Raw genomic sequence first — 21,748 nt, forward strand, 5'->3', positions numbered from 1 at the left:
CCTGTTTCAGCACCACAATTTCTTTTCCTTTATATTGCAGTGGTTCATCTGTTGCTTTTTCTTCATCTCTTATTATCTTCTTAACAAATCTCACATGTACTTCTGTTGGGAGGTTATGTCTTCTCACGTAATTTATATGTATTCTAAATACTTCATCAATCTCTGCATGCATTTCCTGCTTGTTAATCTATAAGGCATGCGTCAACAACTCTGTCATTATGTCAGGGAAGTCTTCCCCTTTTCCTCTTCCATATTTTGAAATCTCAGAACATAAGCGGTCTTTTCCATTTGCAACAAGATCACATTTTCCTCCAGCTCTATATTTCATGTGTCAAACTTTGATTTATTTCATCTATTGTTTTCTCTGCTTGTTCTCATTTCTCTTGTATTATCTGAATCAGGGGTGAAATCTAAAAAATTTCCCTACCGTTTCTTTGGGCGTGGCTTAATAGGTGGGCATGGCTTGGTGTTCAGATGATTGGGTGGACATGGTCAATAACAATAAATTATAAAAATAATAAACAAAGTATACAAAACAATAAGAGGTACCAAAAACCAACTTTCACACTTTACACACACACAACACAACACAACACAACTGACTCACACATAATGTAAAAGCAGCTGCACTTCATCCAAAATGGCCCCTGCAACATGCAGGAACCTCACACAGCCACAAAAAGCTCAAAAACCAACTTTCACACTTTACACACACACACACACACACACAACACAACTGACTCACACATACACGCGCACACACACAAAAAAAATGCTACATACAGCTTTGTGAGATTTTGTGTGTTTGTGTAGTTAGAGTGAAACACTACAGAAACACACCAAATCTCAGAAAGCTGCACAAATATTTTATTTTATTATTTTATTTTATTTATATTTTTTAGATCAGGGGTCTCCAACCTTAGTAACTTTAAGGTTTGTGGACTTCAATTCCCAGAGTTCCTCAGCCAGCAAAGCAGGCAGATTCAGTTGCTGACTGACGAGATGGATTTCAGGCAGGCAGATTCAGTTGCTAGCTGATGCAACTGATATAAAGCATGGCTTTCCCAGCCAGAAAGGAGCAGTTAATTAGGTAGGTGCCTTATTGCAGCCCAGAACCTCTTAAAAGGAGGTTTTCTACAAGCTCTTTGGCTGAAGAGCTTGTAGAAAACATGTTTTTTAAGGTTTCTGGTGATGAGGAACTCAGCTGGGATCACCAGAGGAGCCTTTTAAAACTTTTTTTTTACAACCTCTTCGGCCAAAAAAAAAACTTTTAAAGGGTTCTGACAATCTCAGCTGAGCCACAGGATCCTCAAAGGCTTTTTTTTTTACTTTTAAAGGCATGTTTTCAGCTGGAGAAAAACTGCTTTTAAAAGTAAAAAAAAAACCTCTGATGATGGCACAGCTCAGCAGGGGCAGGGGGAAGGGCCAGGGATTTTTGCTACCAATTCCCCAAACCACCTACCACCATCGCTACCAGATTGGGCGAGCCAGTCCGAACTGGGAGCATTTCACCCCTGATCTGAATCCTTTATTCATTTTTTACTATCATTTGTTGAAAATTCCCTATTCTTTCACCTCTTCCATTTCATTTTTCATTTCATTTTTTGTTGTAGCCTCCTGTAAAGATTGAAACATAATCAACATATCTTTTTGGGATATATTTGATTTTTCTTGTTGCAACTTAACTCTGTTATTCTATATTCTATATTCTCAGTTTTTACTGCAATATTTATTTTAAAATGTCCAGAATAAAAAAAATTATAAGTCCATCAAAACAGAATAATAATAGGATCAGTTTCCATATTTTTAAATCAGTTAAACTTATTAAGGATAACCAGTCCCGACTCCCCTGTAGTTTTAAAATGTGTCTCTTTTTAAAAATTCAGTCTTTTTTCCAGATCTGTCAATAGCTCAAAATCTTAGTCACCGCCATACTTTGGGGGGGCAGGAAAAAAACACCCTGCCTCCCCTTCTTGAGTCCCACTCTCAAAAAGAATTATTTTGGGTAAAATTCCACCCCAGAGGCTAGAAAAATTCTCACCCAGATCTATCACGCTACTGACCAGTCTTTTTTCCTTCCTTCTTCAATCTGGCTGTCCCAGCCTTTTTCTTGCCATAATGGCCATCTTTTTCTCCTGCCGGTTTGAGAGTTTCCTCTGGACCAGCAAGGAGACAGCCATCCTCCTCATGATCCAGAGTGTCCTCTCTATCTTCATCACCTCTTCGGGATGATTTTGGTCCTGTAGGACCTCCTGACTGGTGGAAGTCATCTGGATCCACACTGTGTCGCCACGATGATAGCCGTCCTTCTCCCCCCTCCATAGACATTTTGAATTGCACTCAGAAGCCAGAAGCCAATGCAGAAAACTGAATGGCTGTCATATGTTGCCATGAACCTGCCAAAAGCCAAGCCTTCATATTTTGGGCTAACTGCAGTCTTCAGATGTTCTTCAAAATAGCCTTGTATAAAGTGCATTATAGTGGATTATATTGATGGTAGGAGTCTCGGTTGCAAGATCCTCAAATTACAAGTGAGTCATAAATTGGCATATCATCTGGAGCTGTGCAAAGGCTGCTCTAGCCACACACTCCAGCTGTTCATCATGCACTACCCATTGGTCCAAGAGGACTCCCAAACTGCAAACTTGTTTCACTGTCAACAATATGATCCTATTAAGAGACAACATGAAGGACATTAGAAAATCATAGTAACAAACAGTAGTTCCATCTTGCTAAGGATTAAATTTCTATTTCATCCCATCCAGATCCCACATAGCCTCCAGGCACTGGATCAGAATACTGACACCATCTTCTGGTCAAGGAAATCAAATAGTGTCAGGATGTGTTGACAATCGAAAAGACCTTGGGAAAAATTATTCTCAATCAGTAGAGATTACTGAACTAAATTCTAACTCTGCTACAGCTGTAATTATAAATTTAGCTCTTAAAATTATTCAGTGGCCAAGGTTAGAGCCCACACAGTATTCTTATAGGCACATTTCTGCATTTTGTACTCCTGTGTCTCTATAGATTTTCAGTTCTGGAGAAGAAATTGCTCCATTTGTGCTTTACATGCAGGAATATATGCATCATCCCACAAGATAAAGTAACTATTTCTTCAGCATTTGTATTCTTGTTCTTACAAAGTTCAAAATCATTACACGTTTTAAATGGTTGCCCTTTAAATATGCAACCTCTATTTTTGTTGTGTTCTTTTAATTATACAACCAAGCCGGCCAGATTTCTTATCCTCTTAGCTTTCTGCCAATAGAAATTCTTGTTCCAGGATTTTGGTTTCCTCAAGGACATTCAATCATTAGCCGCACTCATAATCTATCTGCTTTTCATTCCTATCTTCCTCCTCTTTCTTTGTGAAAGAAGAGAAATACCATAAATGCATTACAAACCAAGGATTTTACTTTGATTTTTGCCATTAGTTGAATCAGATTACAGTTTACAGAGAGAGGAAGGCAGCATGCCAATATGCCATTCTGATTCTGTTCCCCCCACCCCACACGCACATTTCTTGCTGCTGCAGGAAAGGAACTGGCAATCCAAATGACACAGGTATTTAGGTGGCAATATACCATATGCAGTAAAATTAGTCTGGTTATTTGTTTCTACTTCTAAATCCCAGGCCTTTTCAGAAAGGTCTTTTTCTAGTAGTGTTATGCCAGCTATGAGGGTATGTGACTTTTTTTTTCTTGCCCAAGAAGTAGCTGCCAAACCCAGCATTTTTTCCTAGAACAGTACAGATGCCACACACATTTCTTTCTAGTTATTCTGAGCTTGATTTCCAGACCTATCCTAGGCACATGGTCAAAAAAGGAGAGCTATTGCATCATACCTAAAATCCTCTGTGCATTGTGTAGTGTTCTATATTTCCAGATGTATGTGGATGGAATCCAAGTTCTCAAGTTTGTTTTTTGTACTTTTTTTTTTCTGGCCTATATTGCAGTGTCATTAAACAATCAGCAAGTTAAACACAGCTATCTTCTCCATCTTAGCCATCCTGGGTATATATATGAAGAATGCCAAAAATGTGATAATTCTTTTTTGGTCACTAACTTTATTCAAAAGCTAGCTACAAGCAAACTAGCCATTTACTGAAAATTTCAATCTAATAGGCTGCTGATTCACATAAAATGGGATCACACATCTTTCTGGAAAGCAACCATATAGCATATAGTACATATAGCAAATCAATGTACATTGCAGTTGATGCTTGAATGTGCATGCACTCAGATTTGTAACTTTTTTTCCATTTATTCATTTTACATCCATTCATTTCTCCGGCCAAGTTATATTTCTTCATTGTCTGAATGAAATAGAAACAATAGGTAAATATATGTCATCTTCAGAGACTAATCTGAGAGAGAGTGAATGGAGGCCTTTGAAAATTTGGTACAGTGCCGTAACTACTACAAAGAATGCTGCATCTCCTCTGTAATGAAAGCTTGATTTGGCGATAACGTTAGAAGAACAAGCAGTGGTTTTTTTTCAGAATGGCCTTTATCCAATGCACTACGCCAGAGGGGGAAGATCACGTATTGTGTAGCAGTCATAAAGTTTAGCACTCTATTGCAGGATGTACCTTTTAAGTACCCCATAAAACATATATTGAGAAATTGCAATCTTCAGGGAACAAACAGAATGAGGTTGAAACTTTGTGAAAGGGCATTTCCCTTTCTGATCTTTCTGGGATTTAAGACACCCTCTGGAGCAAATTATGAGATAAAGGACAACTACAGAAAAGGAGAAAGGAAGGCAATAAATCAAATTTGGATCTTTACTTCAAATATTTTTATTCACAAAGAAGATTTGCCATTTCTCAGCAGATACCCCCATTGGGCTTCACTATTATAGTTTGTTATTGTTCATTATAATCCTGGATATATTTCGTTTGAATTGCCCTAAATTTGTTTTCCTCTTTAATATAACTTTTTCCAATAGCTTCTATTTTCATATTTTTATTCAGTAAAATCAAACCACATAATCAATAAAAACTGTTCCATCAAACACTTTGGCCCTATATATATACTATGTTTCATAAATCTTCTTTCATTTTATTTTCTATAATTAACATGGAAACAATGCTACAAAGGGTATAAAAAGGGAATTATAAACCTGTGGTGAAATCCGTCTGGATTGATACAGCTCACGTGAACTGGTAGCGCCAGTGGCAGGAGGCTCCACCCACCCACCGAGATGTCATTGTGTCCTGTTTTTGACCCACTGCGCATACACAGAAGGCTCTGTGCATGCGCAGAAGAGGTGCGCGCACTCACATTCCCAAACCAGTAGTGAAGGTAAATGGATTTCACTGCTGTTATAAACCCTTATAGGTAACCTATTGATTCCATTAAGTGCACACTGTCTATTTATAATTCATCTCAATTTGTTTGCTATTTGTTACAGAAATACAAGCAGCAATAAATTTATTTCAATTTACATTGAAATATAATAGAAACCTTCAAATTTCTAGGTTCTATCATATCACAAGATCTAAAATGGACAGCTAACATCAAAAACATCATTAAAAAAAGGACAACAAAGAATGTTCTTTCTGTGCCAACTCAGTAAGCTCAAACTGCCCAAGGAGCTGCTGATTCAGTTCTACAGAGGAATTATTGAGTCTGTCATTTGCACCTCTATAACTGTCTGGTTCAGTTCTGCAACCCAACAAGAAAAACACAGACTTCAGAGGATAATTAGAACTGCAGAAAAAATAATTGCTACCAACCTGCCTTCCATTGAGGACCTGTATACTGCACGAATCAAGAAGAGGGCTGTGAAAATATTTGCAGATCTCTCACATCCTGGACATAAACTGTTTCAACTCCTACCCTCAAAACGACGCTATAGAGCACTGCACACCAGAACAACTAGACCCAAGAACAGTTTTTTCCCGAAGGCCATCACTCTGCTAAACAAATAATTCCATCAACACTGTCAAACTGTTTCCTGAATCTGCACTACTATTAATCGTCTCATAGTTCCCATCACCAATCTCTTTCCACTTATGACTGTATGACTATAACTTGTTTCTGGCAATCCTTATGATTTATATTGATATATTGACCATCAATTGTGTTGTAAATGTTGTACCTTGATGAACGTATCTTTTCTTTTATGTACACTGAGAGCATATGCACCAAGACAAATTCCTTGTGTGTCCAATCACACTTGGCCAATAAAATTCTATTCTATTCTATTCTATTCTATTTAGTGAGTTTTTAGTTTTTAAAAAATAAAAAATGCAACATTCTAATTTTTATTTATGTTTTAATCTGGTATAATTATTTTTCTTTTCTCAGAATTTTTTAATTTGGTTACTGTCAATGTTAAATGTTTGCAAAATAATTACTGGTATCTTCTCTGAAGAATAAACTATAAATTAAAACAAAAGAAAAGAGTGGGTCAAGCTTGAAAGTTCTTTTTTTTTAAAAAAAATTAACCTGCTCATCTCTGGGACAAAATTACACACATACATAATTACAAGATAATTCCATATAATCTCAGTTTGATTTTGTCCCAGCTGAAAATCAGCCTCACTAGTCATTCAAATAATATGCAAAATACCCATCTATAGAAGAATTATATAAGTGCAAGAAAAATATTGAAACCCATTAAAATACCTAACCTGTTCATATACATACGTTGTGTTATGTTCAAATAGCATAGAAGTTTCATTTATTACTATTTCAAACCATGGTGTGTTTAATCATGGCTTATTAATAAAAATATTTCATACTTTACAAATTATGTACAACCAAAGAAATTATATTACAATGCAAAGCATGCTGTAAAGTTATACATTCTGTGGACAATTCAGAGCATTTTTCTCCTGGTTCCAGTTTCCATTAGCTCTGAAAGATTTGAGCAACTATCAGAATGTTAGCTTCAAAGAGGAGATACCAAATAAGTCCTGAACTTCATGATGTGAAGATCACCCAAACCAAAATCTTATATGCAGACTGAAACTCCTTTAACCTGTCTGGGAACTGGTACATTCTCAATTAAATATTCCATGCTCACTTATGGCCTCATGCCAGAGGCAACTAAGAATTATAGACCAGTCTCTCTTTGTTGTGCAAAGTCATGGAATCCATCATAAACCAATCCATCACCCTTCACTTAGCGACAAATAACCTACTCTCTGATAATTTGGTTTCAGGAAAAATTTGTCATGTAATCTGCAACTCATACACTGCAAAAACATCTGGACCTCTCAACTCGATCTGGGCAAAGCAATAGACTTCTGTAAAGCCTTTGATTCAGTAGTGCATAACAAACTACTTCTGAAACTAAAATCTTATGGCATTTCTGGACCCCTACATAATTGGATAGCTGTATTCCTGTCAAACAGGTGACAAGTGGTCAAAATAGGCAGCACCCTATCAAATCCTGCACCTGTTAAAGCAATGTTCCCCAAAGCAGCATTCTAGGTCCAACACTCTTTCTGCTTTATATCAATGACCTTTGTGATCAAATTATAAGCAGCTGTATCCTCTTTGCCAATGATGTTAAACTATTCAATACCACAGACAACTCTACAACCCTTCAAAACGACCTAGACTATGTATCTGAATGGTCAAACAATTGGCAATGCCAAATCTCTGCTAACAAATGCTCAGTCCTGCACATTGGCAATAGAAATAGGAACATCAAATATTTGCTGGTTGGAAATGAGCTAAAAGTTGACCCACACTCTGTCAAGGACCTAGGAATACTCATTTCAAAAGATCTAAGTCCCAGAGCTCACTGTAACATCATTGCAAAAAAGGCATTAGAGGTTGTCAATCTTATTTCGCAAAGTTTTCTTTTTGGTAACGCTATACTTCAAACTAGGGCATATAAAACCTTTGCCAGACCTATACTTGAATACTACTTACCTTCCTGGAACACTCACTGCATTTCAGACATCAATACATTATAGAGGGTCCAGAGATATTTTACTAGAAGAGTACTCAAATCTTCTGCTGGAAATAAAATTCCCTATTCCACCAGGCTTGAAATTTTAGGTCTGGATAGCCTTGAACTACGCCATCTACGTTCCAACCTAAGCTTAGTACACAAGATTATTTACCAAAATGTTCTACCTGTGAATGAGTACTTTAATTTCAACCGTAATAACACAAGGGCTATCAATAGATTCAGACTCAATGTAATTTGCTCTAATCTTGATTGTAGGAATCAAGATTCTGCAATAGAGTAGTAAATGTCTGGAACACTCTACCTGATCCTGTTGTTAGTCTCTCTAATCCCCATACCTTTTACCTTAAACTGTCTACCATGGACCTTTCATGTTTCTTAAGAGGTCCCTAAGGAGGCATGCATAAGCGCACCAGCATGCCTACCGTTCCTGTCCTAGTGTCCCCATTTATATGTAATCATTCTATGTGTTTGTGGCTATGTTTTGCCTATTTATATCCTTTTTTATGTGCCAATTTTTTTTCATGTGTCCATGCCTATGTCTATACTGTTACTTGTTTCCTTATACTTGTTGACAAATAAATAAATAAATAAAAAATTGCAAATCCATCAAACTGTAGAAGAAGAAAAATGAAGTTTGAATGATTATGTGAACCAAAGTGCAGAAAAATTGCTGCAGGCTGTGAAAACAGAGAACATTATAATGCTTTTATAAAAACAACAGAAACAAGCAGAATATAAGGAAAAACAGCTGGATAACAGATTAAATAGATGGAAAACTAAAGCTTTGCATGGACAGCACTTGAAAAACATTGAAGGAAAATGTGATGACAATTTTACATCAGCATGGCTCAAGATTGCAACCATCAAGAAAGAAACAGAAGGTTTATTACTCGCTGCTCAAGAACAAGCACTACAAACCAATGCCATGAAAGCAAAGATACAAAAATCCACCGACAATCCAAACTGGCGACTTTGCAACAACAAAGTCAAAACTGTTTCACATTTAATATGTGAATGCAACAAAATCACACAAACTGATTACAAAGCTAGACGCTACTGAGTTGCTAAATTAATCTACTGGTCATTATGTAAAAAATACGATTTGCCTGTATCCAAAAAGTCATGGGAACATAAAATGGAAAAGTTATAGAAAATGAGAAGGTGAAGATCTTGTGGGACTTTCGAATACAGATGGATTGCCACTTGGAACACAACACACCAGATATCACAATTGTCGAAAACCGAAACTTACAGTTTATTGACATTGCGGTACCAGGAGATGCCAGAGTCAAAGAAGAAGAACTGGAAAAAAATCATGAAATATCGCAACCTGGCCATCAAAACTACATGGCTATGGATGGAACATGTAACAGTGATACCCATTGTCATTGGGGCACTTGGTACCATGTCCAAGAATTTTATAAGATACATCAACAAATTGCAGCTTCCTGCAATAACATCAGCAGAACTGCAAAAAACTGTGCTACTTGGAACATCATACATCTTAAGAAGTTACTTGGTTGATACCTAGGATGCTGGCAGCAACCCATATCAACCATTAGCACCAGTCAATGGTATTTGTGATGCCTTTTTGAATGTTCAGTTGACTGAGTTTCATGTTTAATGAATCATCATCATCATCATCATCCATCTGGAAATAAGGGAACCTCAGTGAAATACAAATATCCAGATAAAAATATGTCCTTAAAAAGAGACCTGCTTCACAGAGACAGGATAGAAGTTAAGATCACTATTAGGAGTAAGAAAATTCAGATTACTTTTGAAACGTAGAGCAAGCTCTCTTCTTGCTGGGAACTGTCCAAGATGTTGCAGATGGAGATTTTTAAATGTTTTGTGCTTGGCAATGATATGAATGCTGCCTTCCTGTGTAATAAATGGATTGCTGTTGATGTACTATTAAGTTCATCCACCCAGATATTCATTGATGTGGAACACCAAGTAGGATACCTTGTTCACTATTACTCCAGAAACTATTTTCTTCTTTTTCATTTTTGTTGACAGATTTTTAGAAGCTCTTCCAAATGTCTATGTGATATGGGTGATTTGTTTGTGGGATGTGTTTTTTAAAAAGTATCTTTTCTCTGCTTCTAAGCTATTGAGATTGCAATTCTATGCACACTTACTGTGAATAAGAGCTCAATGAAACCTATTTTTGATGCATTGCATAGGACCTAGTTCAAGAGATAATAAAAAGTCCTTCTTTCTATAGCTGTGGAGGAACAAATTTTGAAAGAATATATTTAGCTGCTTCCTATTTTAAGTAGAAACTGCTTTTCAGACCCATCTCTCAATGTACAGCATGCCACTGTATCAGTGACATCTGCAGCAAACTGCATTTTTTCCCAAATGACAACACACATGTAATGACATTCTTATGCAAATATCCTAGTACCGTATGTAGTTGCCCCCTATTGTCTATTTAAATTTGTAAGAGAGCCAAGTTTGTCTAATGGTTAAGGAACCAGGCTAGAAACTGAGAGACAGAGAGTTCTACTCCCGCCTTACGCTTGAAAGCTGGCTAGGTGACTTTGGGACAATCATTCTTTTTCAACCCAATCCACCTCACACGGTTGTTATTATGGGGAAAGTAGGAGGAGTAAGGAATATTTGGTATGTTTGCTACCTTAAGTTATTTATAAAAATAATAAAGGTGTGTGTGAGAGAGAGACAGAGACAGACAGAGACAAACACACACAAAATTCTGGCATTTGTATGAATATTTTATCATACATGGTTTTTTTGTCATTTCTTCCCTTGCCCTCACTATGGCACATTTAATGATCAAGGATTAGCATTACAGTTAATGTTCCTGATATGATAGGAGCCAAAATCCAAAATGTGTAGTTAGGGGAAAGATTCTTCTCAGCTGATTCATAGTTTTACATCTTAGTTACTGTTGGTAATCTATTTAGTATTGGTGTCAGTTTAGGGGAAAATTAGAAATCTAGTTTTATTTCTCATTGTTTTTCAATTGGGATTGTTTACAAATGGTAGACTTTTAACTGCTCTGTTAAGAGGAGGACGAGGACAAAGAGGATAATGATGCATGGCTTGATTAATTCCAGAAACAGCATGTACGTTTCTAATTGGTTACTGTAATGGAAAATCTTTTCTAATTTCTAGCTCAGAAGAAGTTAAGATCACTATTAGGAGTAAGAAAATTCAGATTACTTTTGAAACGTAGAGCAAGCTCTCTTCTTGCTGGGAACTGTCCAAGATGTTGCAGATGGAGATTTTTAAATGTTTTGTGCTTGGCAATGATATGAATGCTGCCTTCCTGTGTAATAAATGGATTGCTGTTGATGTACTATTAAGTTCATCCACCCAGATATTCATTGATGTGGAACACCAAGTAGGATACCTTGTTCACTATTACTCCAGAAACTATTTTCTTCTTTTTCATTTTTGTTGACAGATTTTTAGAAGCTCTTCCAAATGTCTATGTGATATGGGTGATTTGTTTGTGGGATGTGTTTTTTAAAAAGTATCTTTCTCTGCTTCTAAGCTATTGAGATTGCAATTCTATGCACACTTACTGTGAATAAGAGCTCAATGAAACCTATTTTTGATGCATTGCATAGGACCTAGTTCAAGAGATAATAAAAAGTCCTTCTTTCTATAGCTGTGGAGGAACAAATTTTGAAAGAATATATTTAGCTGCTTCCTATTTTAAGTAGAAACTGCTTTTCAGACCCATCTCTCAATGTACAGCATGCCACTGTATCAGTGACATCTGCAGCAAACTGCATTTTTTCCCAAATGACAACACACATGTAATGACATTCTTATGCAAATATCCTAGTACCGTATGTAGTTGCCCCCTATTGTCTATTTAAATTTGTAAGAGAGCCAAGTTTGTCTAATGGTTAAGGAACCAGGCTAGAAACTGAGAGACAGAGAGTTCTACTCCGCCTTACGCTTGAAAGCTGGCTAGGTGACTTTGGGACAATCATTCTTTTTCAACCCAATCCACCTCACACGGTTGTTATTATGGGGAAAGTAGGAGGAGTAAGGAATATTTGGTATGTTTGCTACCTTAAGTTATTTATAAAAATAATAAAGGTGTGTGTGAGAGAGAGACAGAGACAGACAGAGACAAACACACACAAAATTCTGGCATTTGTATGAATATTTTATCATACATGGTTTTTTTGTCATTTCTTCCCTTGCCCTCACTATGGCACATTTAATGATCAAGGATTAGCATTACAGTTAATGTTCCTGATATGATAGGAGCCAAAATCCAAAATGTGTAGTTAGGGGAAAGATTCTTCTCAGCTGATTCATAGTTTTACATCTTAGTTACTGTTGGTAATCTATTTAGTATTGGTGTCAGTTTAGGGGAAAATTAGAAATCTAGTTTTATTTCTCATTGTTTTTCAATTGGGATTGTTTACAAATGGTAGACTTTTAACTGCTCTGTTAAGAGGAGGACGAGGACAAAGAGGATAATGATGCATGGCTTGATTAATTCCAGAAACAGCATGTACGTTTCTAATTGGTTACTGTAATGGAAAATCTTTTCTAATTTCTAGCTCAGAAGAAGTTAAGGAATTTTTAAAATAAAATCTAATGTCTTATTATTAGCATTATGGATTGTCCATATATGTTTGTTCTATTAGGAATCCCTGGTCAGCTTTTTATGTCAGAAGGAAACAGTAGAATATGTTGGAGGAGGGACCTAGTGTGACAGGAGAGAAAAAATAAATGAACATCAGTATAAAACAGGGGGCACCAACTGGTGGTCCATGGACCACCGGTGGTCCATGAGAAAATTTTGGTGGTCCGCAGAAAAAAGTATTTGCATTTTTTATATTGCACTAAATCAAGGGTCCTCAAAATACGGCCCCTGGGCCAGATACATGCAATGAATATTGTGTTGCTGCAGAGAGTCTCCCCCTTTGGGGTCTTCTTGTGTGGGGCAGAGGGGGGCAGAAATTCCACCTTGGGGTCTGCTTCAGCCTCCTGGTGTGGGGCTTTGGGCAAAGGCTGGAGGGAAGCGCCGCTGGTGGCAAAGAGCCAGAAGGCCTTGTTCCAGTGGGATTGCATCATGGCCTGGAACTGGCTGACCATCTCAGCCCACTGAGCCTCCAGGCGCTACTAGCTGGCTTGCACTCCTGTAGGTCTTCTCTCTGCTTGGAAAGCCTATGCTCATAGTCCTCAGTGAGGTGCTTCTGCTGAGCCTCCTTTTCGGTCAGATCCAATTTGAACTGAGCCAGGTGTTTTGCCAGCTCTTTCTCATGGTGACTGCTTAGCTCCAACAACTGCTTCCTGTTGGGGCCCTAAGGAGCCCAGGCAGGCAGGGGAGTAGTAGTGAGTAGAGGCTGACAAGGCACCCCTTGACGTGAGTTTGACATTGAGTTGGCCACCCCGACCCAGTCACATGACCACCTACCCACCCCCACCCAGCCAGTCATTAGGCAGATCATATAAGTGGTCCGCAGGATTTAAAATTATGAATTTAGTGGTCCCTGAGGTCCAAAAGGTTGGTGACCCCTGGTATAAAATATGGTTTCTCTGTGTATATCTATTATTACTGTAAACAAATATATTATCAAAAGAGTGGAAAATCTAGAGAAAACTTTGTAAGATGTATTTATTCTTGCAGAAGAGAGAGCACTGGATAGGTAGGATGGTTTTATAAAAATTAATTAATTTGCAAATATACTTTAAGCAGTTATTTTAGGATGGGCAAGATAAACATTAATTTCATAGTCAGATCTGGTAACACTCTGACATAATTGATCTCAAATTCATCTTTAAATGCTCCCCCTCCTCTCTCTCCCTCCCTCCCTCTCTCTTTTCAAAATGCTACTGTTTATACCATTAGTTGTCCTAGAATAGCCAAGCCATAATGAGTTTTTTTCTCACCTGGCCTTGGTTCTTTTGAAGTGTCTCTGACCAGAATTACGACTGAATTTAGATCTATTGAAGTTTAAAAAAGTACAATGTACTGTTTATTAGGCTCCCATGAGACTGCTTAAAATTGTTTGTTGGTATACTGTAGATATTGGTAGTGTTATTATTTTATGGTCACTGATATTCAAAAAACTTGCAGGCTCCAAGAAAAATACCTCTTACAAATTGCCCTTACCAAGAAGTAAGATCCATAAATCAGTCTTACTTCTAAGTAGACATAAATAAAAATAAGTTGTTAATCAACCTGTGCTGCTTATACCTCACAATATTCAAGAAATACTGTACATACTACAGTCTCTGCTAATAATAGTAGAAAATGAGCATTATCTTTGTTCTTTTCCTCTGTAACTTCACTCTTTTAAAAAAAAAAGGAGTCCTAGGGCACATTTCCGCTCTCCTTTTCTTTGTAGAATTAGATATCTCGAGCCATAATTGCACCTTTCTTAGTGTTGTGGTGGAGGAGAAGCAAGAGAATCAATACAAATGTTAATTCCTTCCTGCCAACATGGAAACTTTTCTTTCTCCACTTATACTGTAGATAGAAGTAGATGGATAACTAAATTTATTATGTTCTACTTCTCCCTCCCCTTCTCCTCCTCTGTTATTTTCTATTATATTTTAATGATAATCAGTATAAACAAAAATGAAACAGGCAGACTAGTTCTGGATATTTATATGTAATACACAAGGAAACTCTTTCCCACCATTGCAATGCCAGTTGGACAACACCAACAATGTGGTGGTATTATTATTTATATTTTGATACCAGTAAACGTGATAAGAGATAGCATAGCATGAGATTCTAATAGGAATCTTATATGGAAGATAATCCATGGATTAAAATCATTTTTAGATTAGGGTTAGGGTTAATATAATCAGGCTGTATAACCAGGCAGTATAATCCATATGAAAACAAATCTGAACTAATATTCCATTTTCCTTACTCATCTAGTTCTCACAGATGATTCATATACAGAAAATATATGATTCAAATAATAAAATTGTGTAGTTCAACTTTCTCTAATATGGTATTCCCATGTGTGTTGGATTACATCTTTATAGTGTCAAGGATGATGTGATATGAGTTGTATTTCTACACATCTAGAAGAAAGCAGATTGAGAACAGTTAGAATATCTTGCTTTTCCCAGTTCTTACAGTATCAGATCTTCTCTAATGTGTATGATTAAAACATCTTTTTAGAAGTCATTTAATCTTGCTTTGAAGATATGATGATATTTCCCCAGTTGTCTCTTCCAAAGGTTAATTACTTTCATTATTACATGTGTGCCTTCCTTTTAATTTTAATGTGTCTGTATTACATTCAATTAAGGCTGAACTGAATATTCTTTGACAGACATTTCCAGTGCAAGAAGTTTAGTTTTCTAAAACATTTCTTAAAAGACAGCCACAATTTTTTCACATAATGTTGTTCCTGGTGTAAGATACCAGCAGATGCAGCACCATTTCTGGATGTTATTTTGTGCTTACATATTTAGATTTTTGCCAGATATTTAATTTATGTATATTTAGTGATCTTTGCATTCTTTTTTTAGAACATTAAACAATATTTTTTAATTTTGGGAATAACATGAATAGCTGAATGATTATTAAAATTTAGAAAATACCAGACATTATGCAGCCTTTGTTTCATGTTGTATTATCCATTTAGAAGGAAGCCAATGAAGATTCAACAGCACTTGAATGTTCCGGCCACGTTAGATCCCATGACCAAAGAGGATATAACTACTGCATTGTTTCACCTACGTTTTATCAATAGGAAGCAAGAAAATAATGATAGAAGCTGAATAAGGGAAGTACGGTAGATCTGAACTTTGTGTGATCAGTCAAATTGCTGCTATAAGAAAACATCCACCTAATGAAAGAGAAGTCTGAGACATAGTCCACCTAGCAACCCACAGCTTTTGTAAATGCTACATTTGTAATCATAGCAAAAACTAAATTAATTTAAATACTATCCATAGTACATGTTGACTTGTCATTGATTTATACTACTGTATATCAGGGGTGGGTTTCTACTGGTTCGCCCTGGTTCGGGCAAACTGGTAGCAGCGGTGGCGGGAGGCTCCGCCCACCCACCCAGACATCATCAAAAATGCTCTGTGCATGTGTAGAAGCTTCTATGCATGCACAGAAGCGCTGCTCACTTGCAAAGCGAGCATGCGCGCCCGCAAACTACTGATAGTGAACCGGTAGCACTGGGATTTGAACCCCATCTCTGTTGTATATATTTTTAAATGCTCTTACCTGGATCTATCACTGAGTTTTCCATTCTCACAAAATGAATATCAAGCAAAATCTATTTTATGTCATTCCAGCTATCTTTTACAATCAGAATCCTTAGCTTTATTGCACTCTAAATTTCCCAATCACTGGACAGTCTACTGTTAATATTATCTGTATTTATATAAACCTATAAATGTATCACAATTACTTAGTTCTACTATTCTTTCTTTTTGTTTTTTATAATAATTTTTATTAAAGATTAAAATTACAACAGTAAAAACCAATACAAATTGAAAAAATAGAATAAAAAGAAAGAGTAAAGGTTGCAGAAAAAAAAAGAAAACAGTGAACAAATAGGAAAAGAAATAGGAAAAAAAAGAAAGTCATAAAGAAAAAGAATATCCCATATCTCACCTCTTATCTATAAACAAATAATTAAAGCTTCATTGTTCAGTTCTCATCAGCAAAAGTCCATTAAGGGTTCCCAGAGATAACAACATATCTACTGTATCTTAACTTTGATCAAATACACCACCGTTATATTCCTTCCTTTTAATAATCTTTATATTTAGGTCCTTCAAATAATGTCCTTTTTTAAAAAAAAAATTCTTTGTCACATCTCACAAAATTCTTTAAAACTTTAACAAGCATCTTTGGTAAATCCAATGTGGAAAATTGTCCAGGTCTCTCGCTTGGATTGTTATTTGTATATTTCTTATAATTTTTAAGACATCAGCTGATTTCTTTTATTTGTATGTCCAATGTACCATTTTTTTCCATATCAGTCTCAATCCTATGAGGTAGAACGAGTTCGTCTTCCACGATATCTTTTAAACTTAGTATATAAATATACTGTTAAAATTAATTTCTGGGTTCATTGTTCAAAAATATCTTTCACTATGTCCAGTGTTAAAATATTTTGCTTTATTCTGTAATTGTAAGTCAATTGTTCTTTAATTTTTTTAAAAAAGTTTTTTATTTTATTTCTTTAAACATGTTATAAATGTACATTCTCTTATTCATGGTTAATCACACATATACATATATTTTTTAAAGAAAGAAAAAAAAGAAAAACTAATTTTTAATTACATTCTACCTTTCTTTTCTCTCATTTTACAACAAACCTTCTTCTCCTTCTTCTTCCTTTCCCTTCCCTTCCTTCTCCTCTCCTCTCCTACTTTCTTCTTTCCTCCTCTCCTTCCTCTTCCCTACTTCCCCTTCCTTTCCCCCACTCCTCTCTTCTTCTCCCCATCTAACCTTCTCTCCTACTCTTTTACCCTATCCTTTCTTCCTCTCCTTTTCCTTTTCTTCCATTCCTCTCTCTCTTTCTTCTCTCCTATCTTACCCTCTACTCCTCTCTCCTTTCTTTTGCCTTTGTTGTCCAATATTTCCCTTCTTGGTGTCCGAGCAGCCCCAATTTTCTATTAATATATACTTTCTTTTCAATTTCTTTTCAATTTTACCCATTACACATCTATCATCATAATTGTACATTTATATAATAACATTCTTTCTTTTTTTTTCCCCATCCCCCTTTTCTATTTACACTGGTGTCATCTGGGCTTCTATTTCCTTTTGTCTTCTCTCTCATTTAACTTTGTCTGGTTTATTAATGTCATCTTTTATTCATATTTCTTTTCTAACTATACATAAAATCTTCCCCGTGTCTTGAAATATACCGATTCCTCTTTATCTTTTATTCTTAATGTTAATCTGTTCATTTCCGCACAGTCTAGAATCTTTATTACTTCACCTTCTGATTGGATTTTATCTACCTTCCAATTTTGCGCAAATACAGTTCTTGCTGCTGTTATTATGTGTGTGATTAAATAGTATCTTCTTTACTATATCTCTCTGGTATAATATTCAATTTTTAAAAATCTGGTTTTAATTTTATACGCTGATGTAACATTTCCTCTATCCATGTCTATATTCTAAACCAATATTTTTTTGCTTCTGTACATAACCACCACATATGATAATATGATCCCAGCAAATGCAAATATTTCCAACATTTAGCTGATTTGTCTTTAAACATTTTTGCTAACCTTTCTGGTGGCATATGCCATCTATAAAACATTTTATATAGATTTTCTTTATATGCAGTTGCTATCATTAATTTATAATTCCTTTCCCATAGTTGTTGCCATGTCTCTACTTCTATTGTATAACCAAATTTTTTTTGCCCATGTTATCATTGTATCTTTTACCTCTTCATCTTCTAATCTAATATGCAATAAGTAATTATACAGTTTTTAATTATTTTTAATCTGTTCCAGTCATTATCTCATCCAACTCTGATTTCCCCAAATTAAAACCATATTGTTTCAAGTCTTTATCATATCTTGATTATATTTGCAATCACGTATACCAATCAGTCTCAATCTCTTGTTTTTCTAGTTCTTGTTTCTGTTTTAATTCTCCCTTCTCTGTTAAAATGTCTTTATATCTCACAATAATTATAGTTTTTGTGTTATCTTTATTAATTTTCAATCCCACTACTTCTACATATTCCTCTATTTGCTCAATTAACTTTGGGCCCGTTTCTGTTGGTTCTTCCATAATAAATTCTAAATCATTCGCAAATGCTTGTAGTTTATATTCTTCTCTTTTGATTTTCATTCTTTATATTTCTTTATCTTGTCTTATTTATCTTTTAAAATTTCTAGGGTTAAAATAAATAATAATGGAGATAGTAGACATCCTTGTCTAGTTCCTTTTCTAATAACCACTTTTTCTGTCATTTCACCATTTACTATTACCTTTGCCGATTGATCTTTATATATAGTTTTGACCATATTAATAAACCTATCCCCAAAGTCCATCCTTTGGTCCATCCTTTGGTATAGTCATAAATTGCCAATTCACATTATCAAACACTTTCTCTGCATCTAGAAATAACAATGCCATTTATTTCTCTGAATGTATTTCATAGTATTCCAATATATCCAATATAATTCGTATATTATCTCTAATCTGTCTTTTAGGTAAAAAACCATTCTGATCTGGATATATGAATTCATTTAACAACCTCTTCAATCTTTCTGCCATAATTGTTGCAAATATTTTATAGTCTGCATTTAATAGTGAAATTGGTCTATAATTCTTTATTTGTTGTAAATCTGTTTCTTCTTTTGGTATAAGAGTTATATATGCCTCCATCCATGAATTCGGAACCTTGGCTTCTATTAATATCATTAAATACTTGTAACACTGTATTGCTTAATACAGCTTGCATCTTTTTGTATAGTTCTGCTGGTAATCCGTCTGGTCCTGGGGTTTTTCCATTCTCCTGTTTTTTAACTCCATCACTTCCATCATTGATATTCTTTCTTCTAATGCCTTTTTAATTTTTTTCTGGAATTTTAGGAATCATCATTTTTTTCCAAATATTGTTCTATTTTTCCCTCTGGTATCTTCTCTTGTTGATATAACTTCCTATAATATTTCTCAATTATTTTTTTTCTTTTCCTCATTTTGATAACATAGCTTTCCATTTTGATCTAATAACTGATTTATCAGTTTCCTTTATCTTTCTTCTTCATTTTATATGCCAGCCATCTTCCTGGCTTATTTGCATTTTCAAAGAAATTTTGTTTTGTTGATTTTATTTTATTTGCCAGATCTTCATTTTCTATTAAGTTCAATTTATGTTTTTGCAAGTCCATTACATTTTTAATTTTTTTGTCTTGTGAATTTTTTTGCAAAACTTTCTCTAATTTCTTATATTCCTCCTCCAACTTCTTTTGAGTTTGTCTATTCTGTTTATTCCTTTTTCCTATATAAGTCATTACCAGGCCTCTTATATATGCGATACTAGTATCCCATATGTTTTGCAGTGATGTATCTTCTTTTCTATTTTCTTTAAAGAAAAAGGTCATTTCTTTTTCCATGTATTGTAAAAAGTCTTTTTCATTTAATAAGCTTTGATTTAATGTCCATCTCATTCTTTTTCTCTGTCCTTTCCATGTCATTGTTATTGGATTGTGGCCTGCCCATATATTTGCTTCTATATCAATCTTGTGTATCTTAGATATTAAATCTGCTGACATCCACATCATATCTATTCTTGACCATGACATATGCCTATTTGAATAGAGTGTACACTGCTTCTCCTTTAAATTTCTTATTCTCCATGCAACTTCTAAACTTAATTCCTCTGTCATTGTATGAAATGCTTCAGGGAACGTCTTTCTTAATTTTTTATTCACTTTTGTAGATTTATAGTCTAACTCATTATCAGCAATTGCATTGAAATCTCCTGTTATACAAATATCTTCATATTCATATTCTAGTATTTTCCTGTGTAACGTTACATAAAATTCTTCTTGGTTTTCAATTGGAGCATATATCCCCACTAATAACATTTTTTATAGTTCATTACTATTTCTACCATTAATACTCTTCCTTCCTCATCTTCAAATATTTGTTTAGACTGAATTGTTTTTTTAATATAAAATGCTACTCCTCTTTTGCTTTGACAAGCCAACATTGTATATAATGTTCCCAATTTTGTTTGCTACAATAATTTTTTATTGTTGTTTTCTAATGTGCACTTCTTGTAAATAAATAATTTCTAATTTTAACTTCTCTAATTTATTAAATATTCTTCTTTTTATTGCCAAATTTAATCTATTTATATTCATTGATATTATTTTGATTTCTTCTTCCATTTCTTATTTATTTACTTGTTTTGTAGATCGAGTTATTCTCATCTCCCTTTGCTCTTTAACTTCTTTCGCTGTTGCTCTTTCTCTTATCACTCTTTCTTCTTGTTTTTTGACTGTCTCTTTTGGTTGCTCTTTTTTTCCTCCTGTCGTCCATCCCCTCTCTTCACTCAATCTCTCTTCCTCTTAAACTCTTATATACTGTTCATAAAATATTTCTGCTTTTTCTATTGTATCTAGTCTGTGTCTTTGTTCTTGCCAATTCACCAATATTCCTTCTGGTACCAACCATCTAAAATTCACTCCTTTTTTGATCAAACATTTCATAAGAAATTGTTATTCTCTTCTCGGATCTCTGACTCTTCTTGGAATTTGTTTTTTGTGTTTTATGGTTGTATTTCTCATCAACTGCAATATCTCTGCTCTCAGTGTTTTCTTAGTGAATCTCGCATGAATTTCTCTGGGTAGATTGTTTCTCATTGCATATCTTGTATGAACTCTATATATCTCGTCAATCCCACTTAGTATCTTTTCTTTACTCTCTTCCATTGCTTTCATTAATATCTCCTCAATTTTTTCTGCTAGGTTCTCTTCTTTTTCTTCTTCCACATTTTGAAATCTTAAATAAAAGTCAGCTTTATCCATTTCCAATGATATAATTGTCCTTTCCTGATTCTTACCTGTAACTGTAATAGTCCATTTCTTCCACATTTTTCTCCATTGCTTCTGCTTTTTCTTCCACTTAAATCAATTGTTGTTCATTTTTCCCTATCATCTCTTTAAGGTAAAGGTAAAGGTTCCCCTCGCACATACATGCTAGTCATTCCCAATTCTAGGGGGCAGTGCTCATCTCCGTTTCAAAGCTGAAGAGCCAGCACTGTCCGAAGATGTCTCCATGGTCCTGTGGCCGGCATGACTCAACACCAAAGGTGCATGGAACGCTGTTACCTTCCCAACA

Source organism: Ahaetulla prasina, chromosome 5 (assembly GCF_028640845.1).
Source record: "Ahaetulla prasina isolate Xishuangbanna chromosome 5, ASM2864084v1, whole genome shotgun sequence".
Taxonomy (NCBI): Eukaryota; Metazoa; Chordata; class Lepidosauria; order Squamata; family Colubridae; genus Ahaetulla; species Ahaetulla prasina.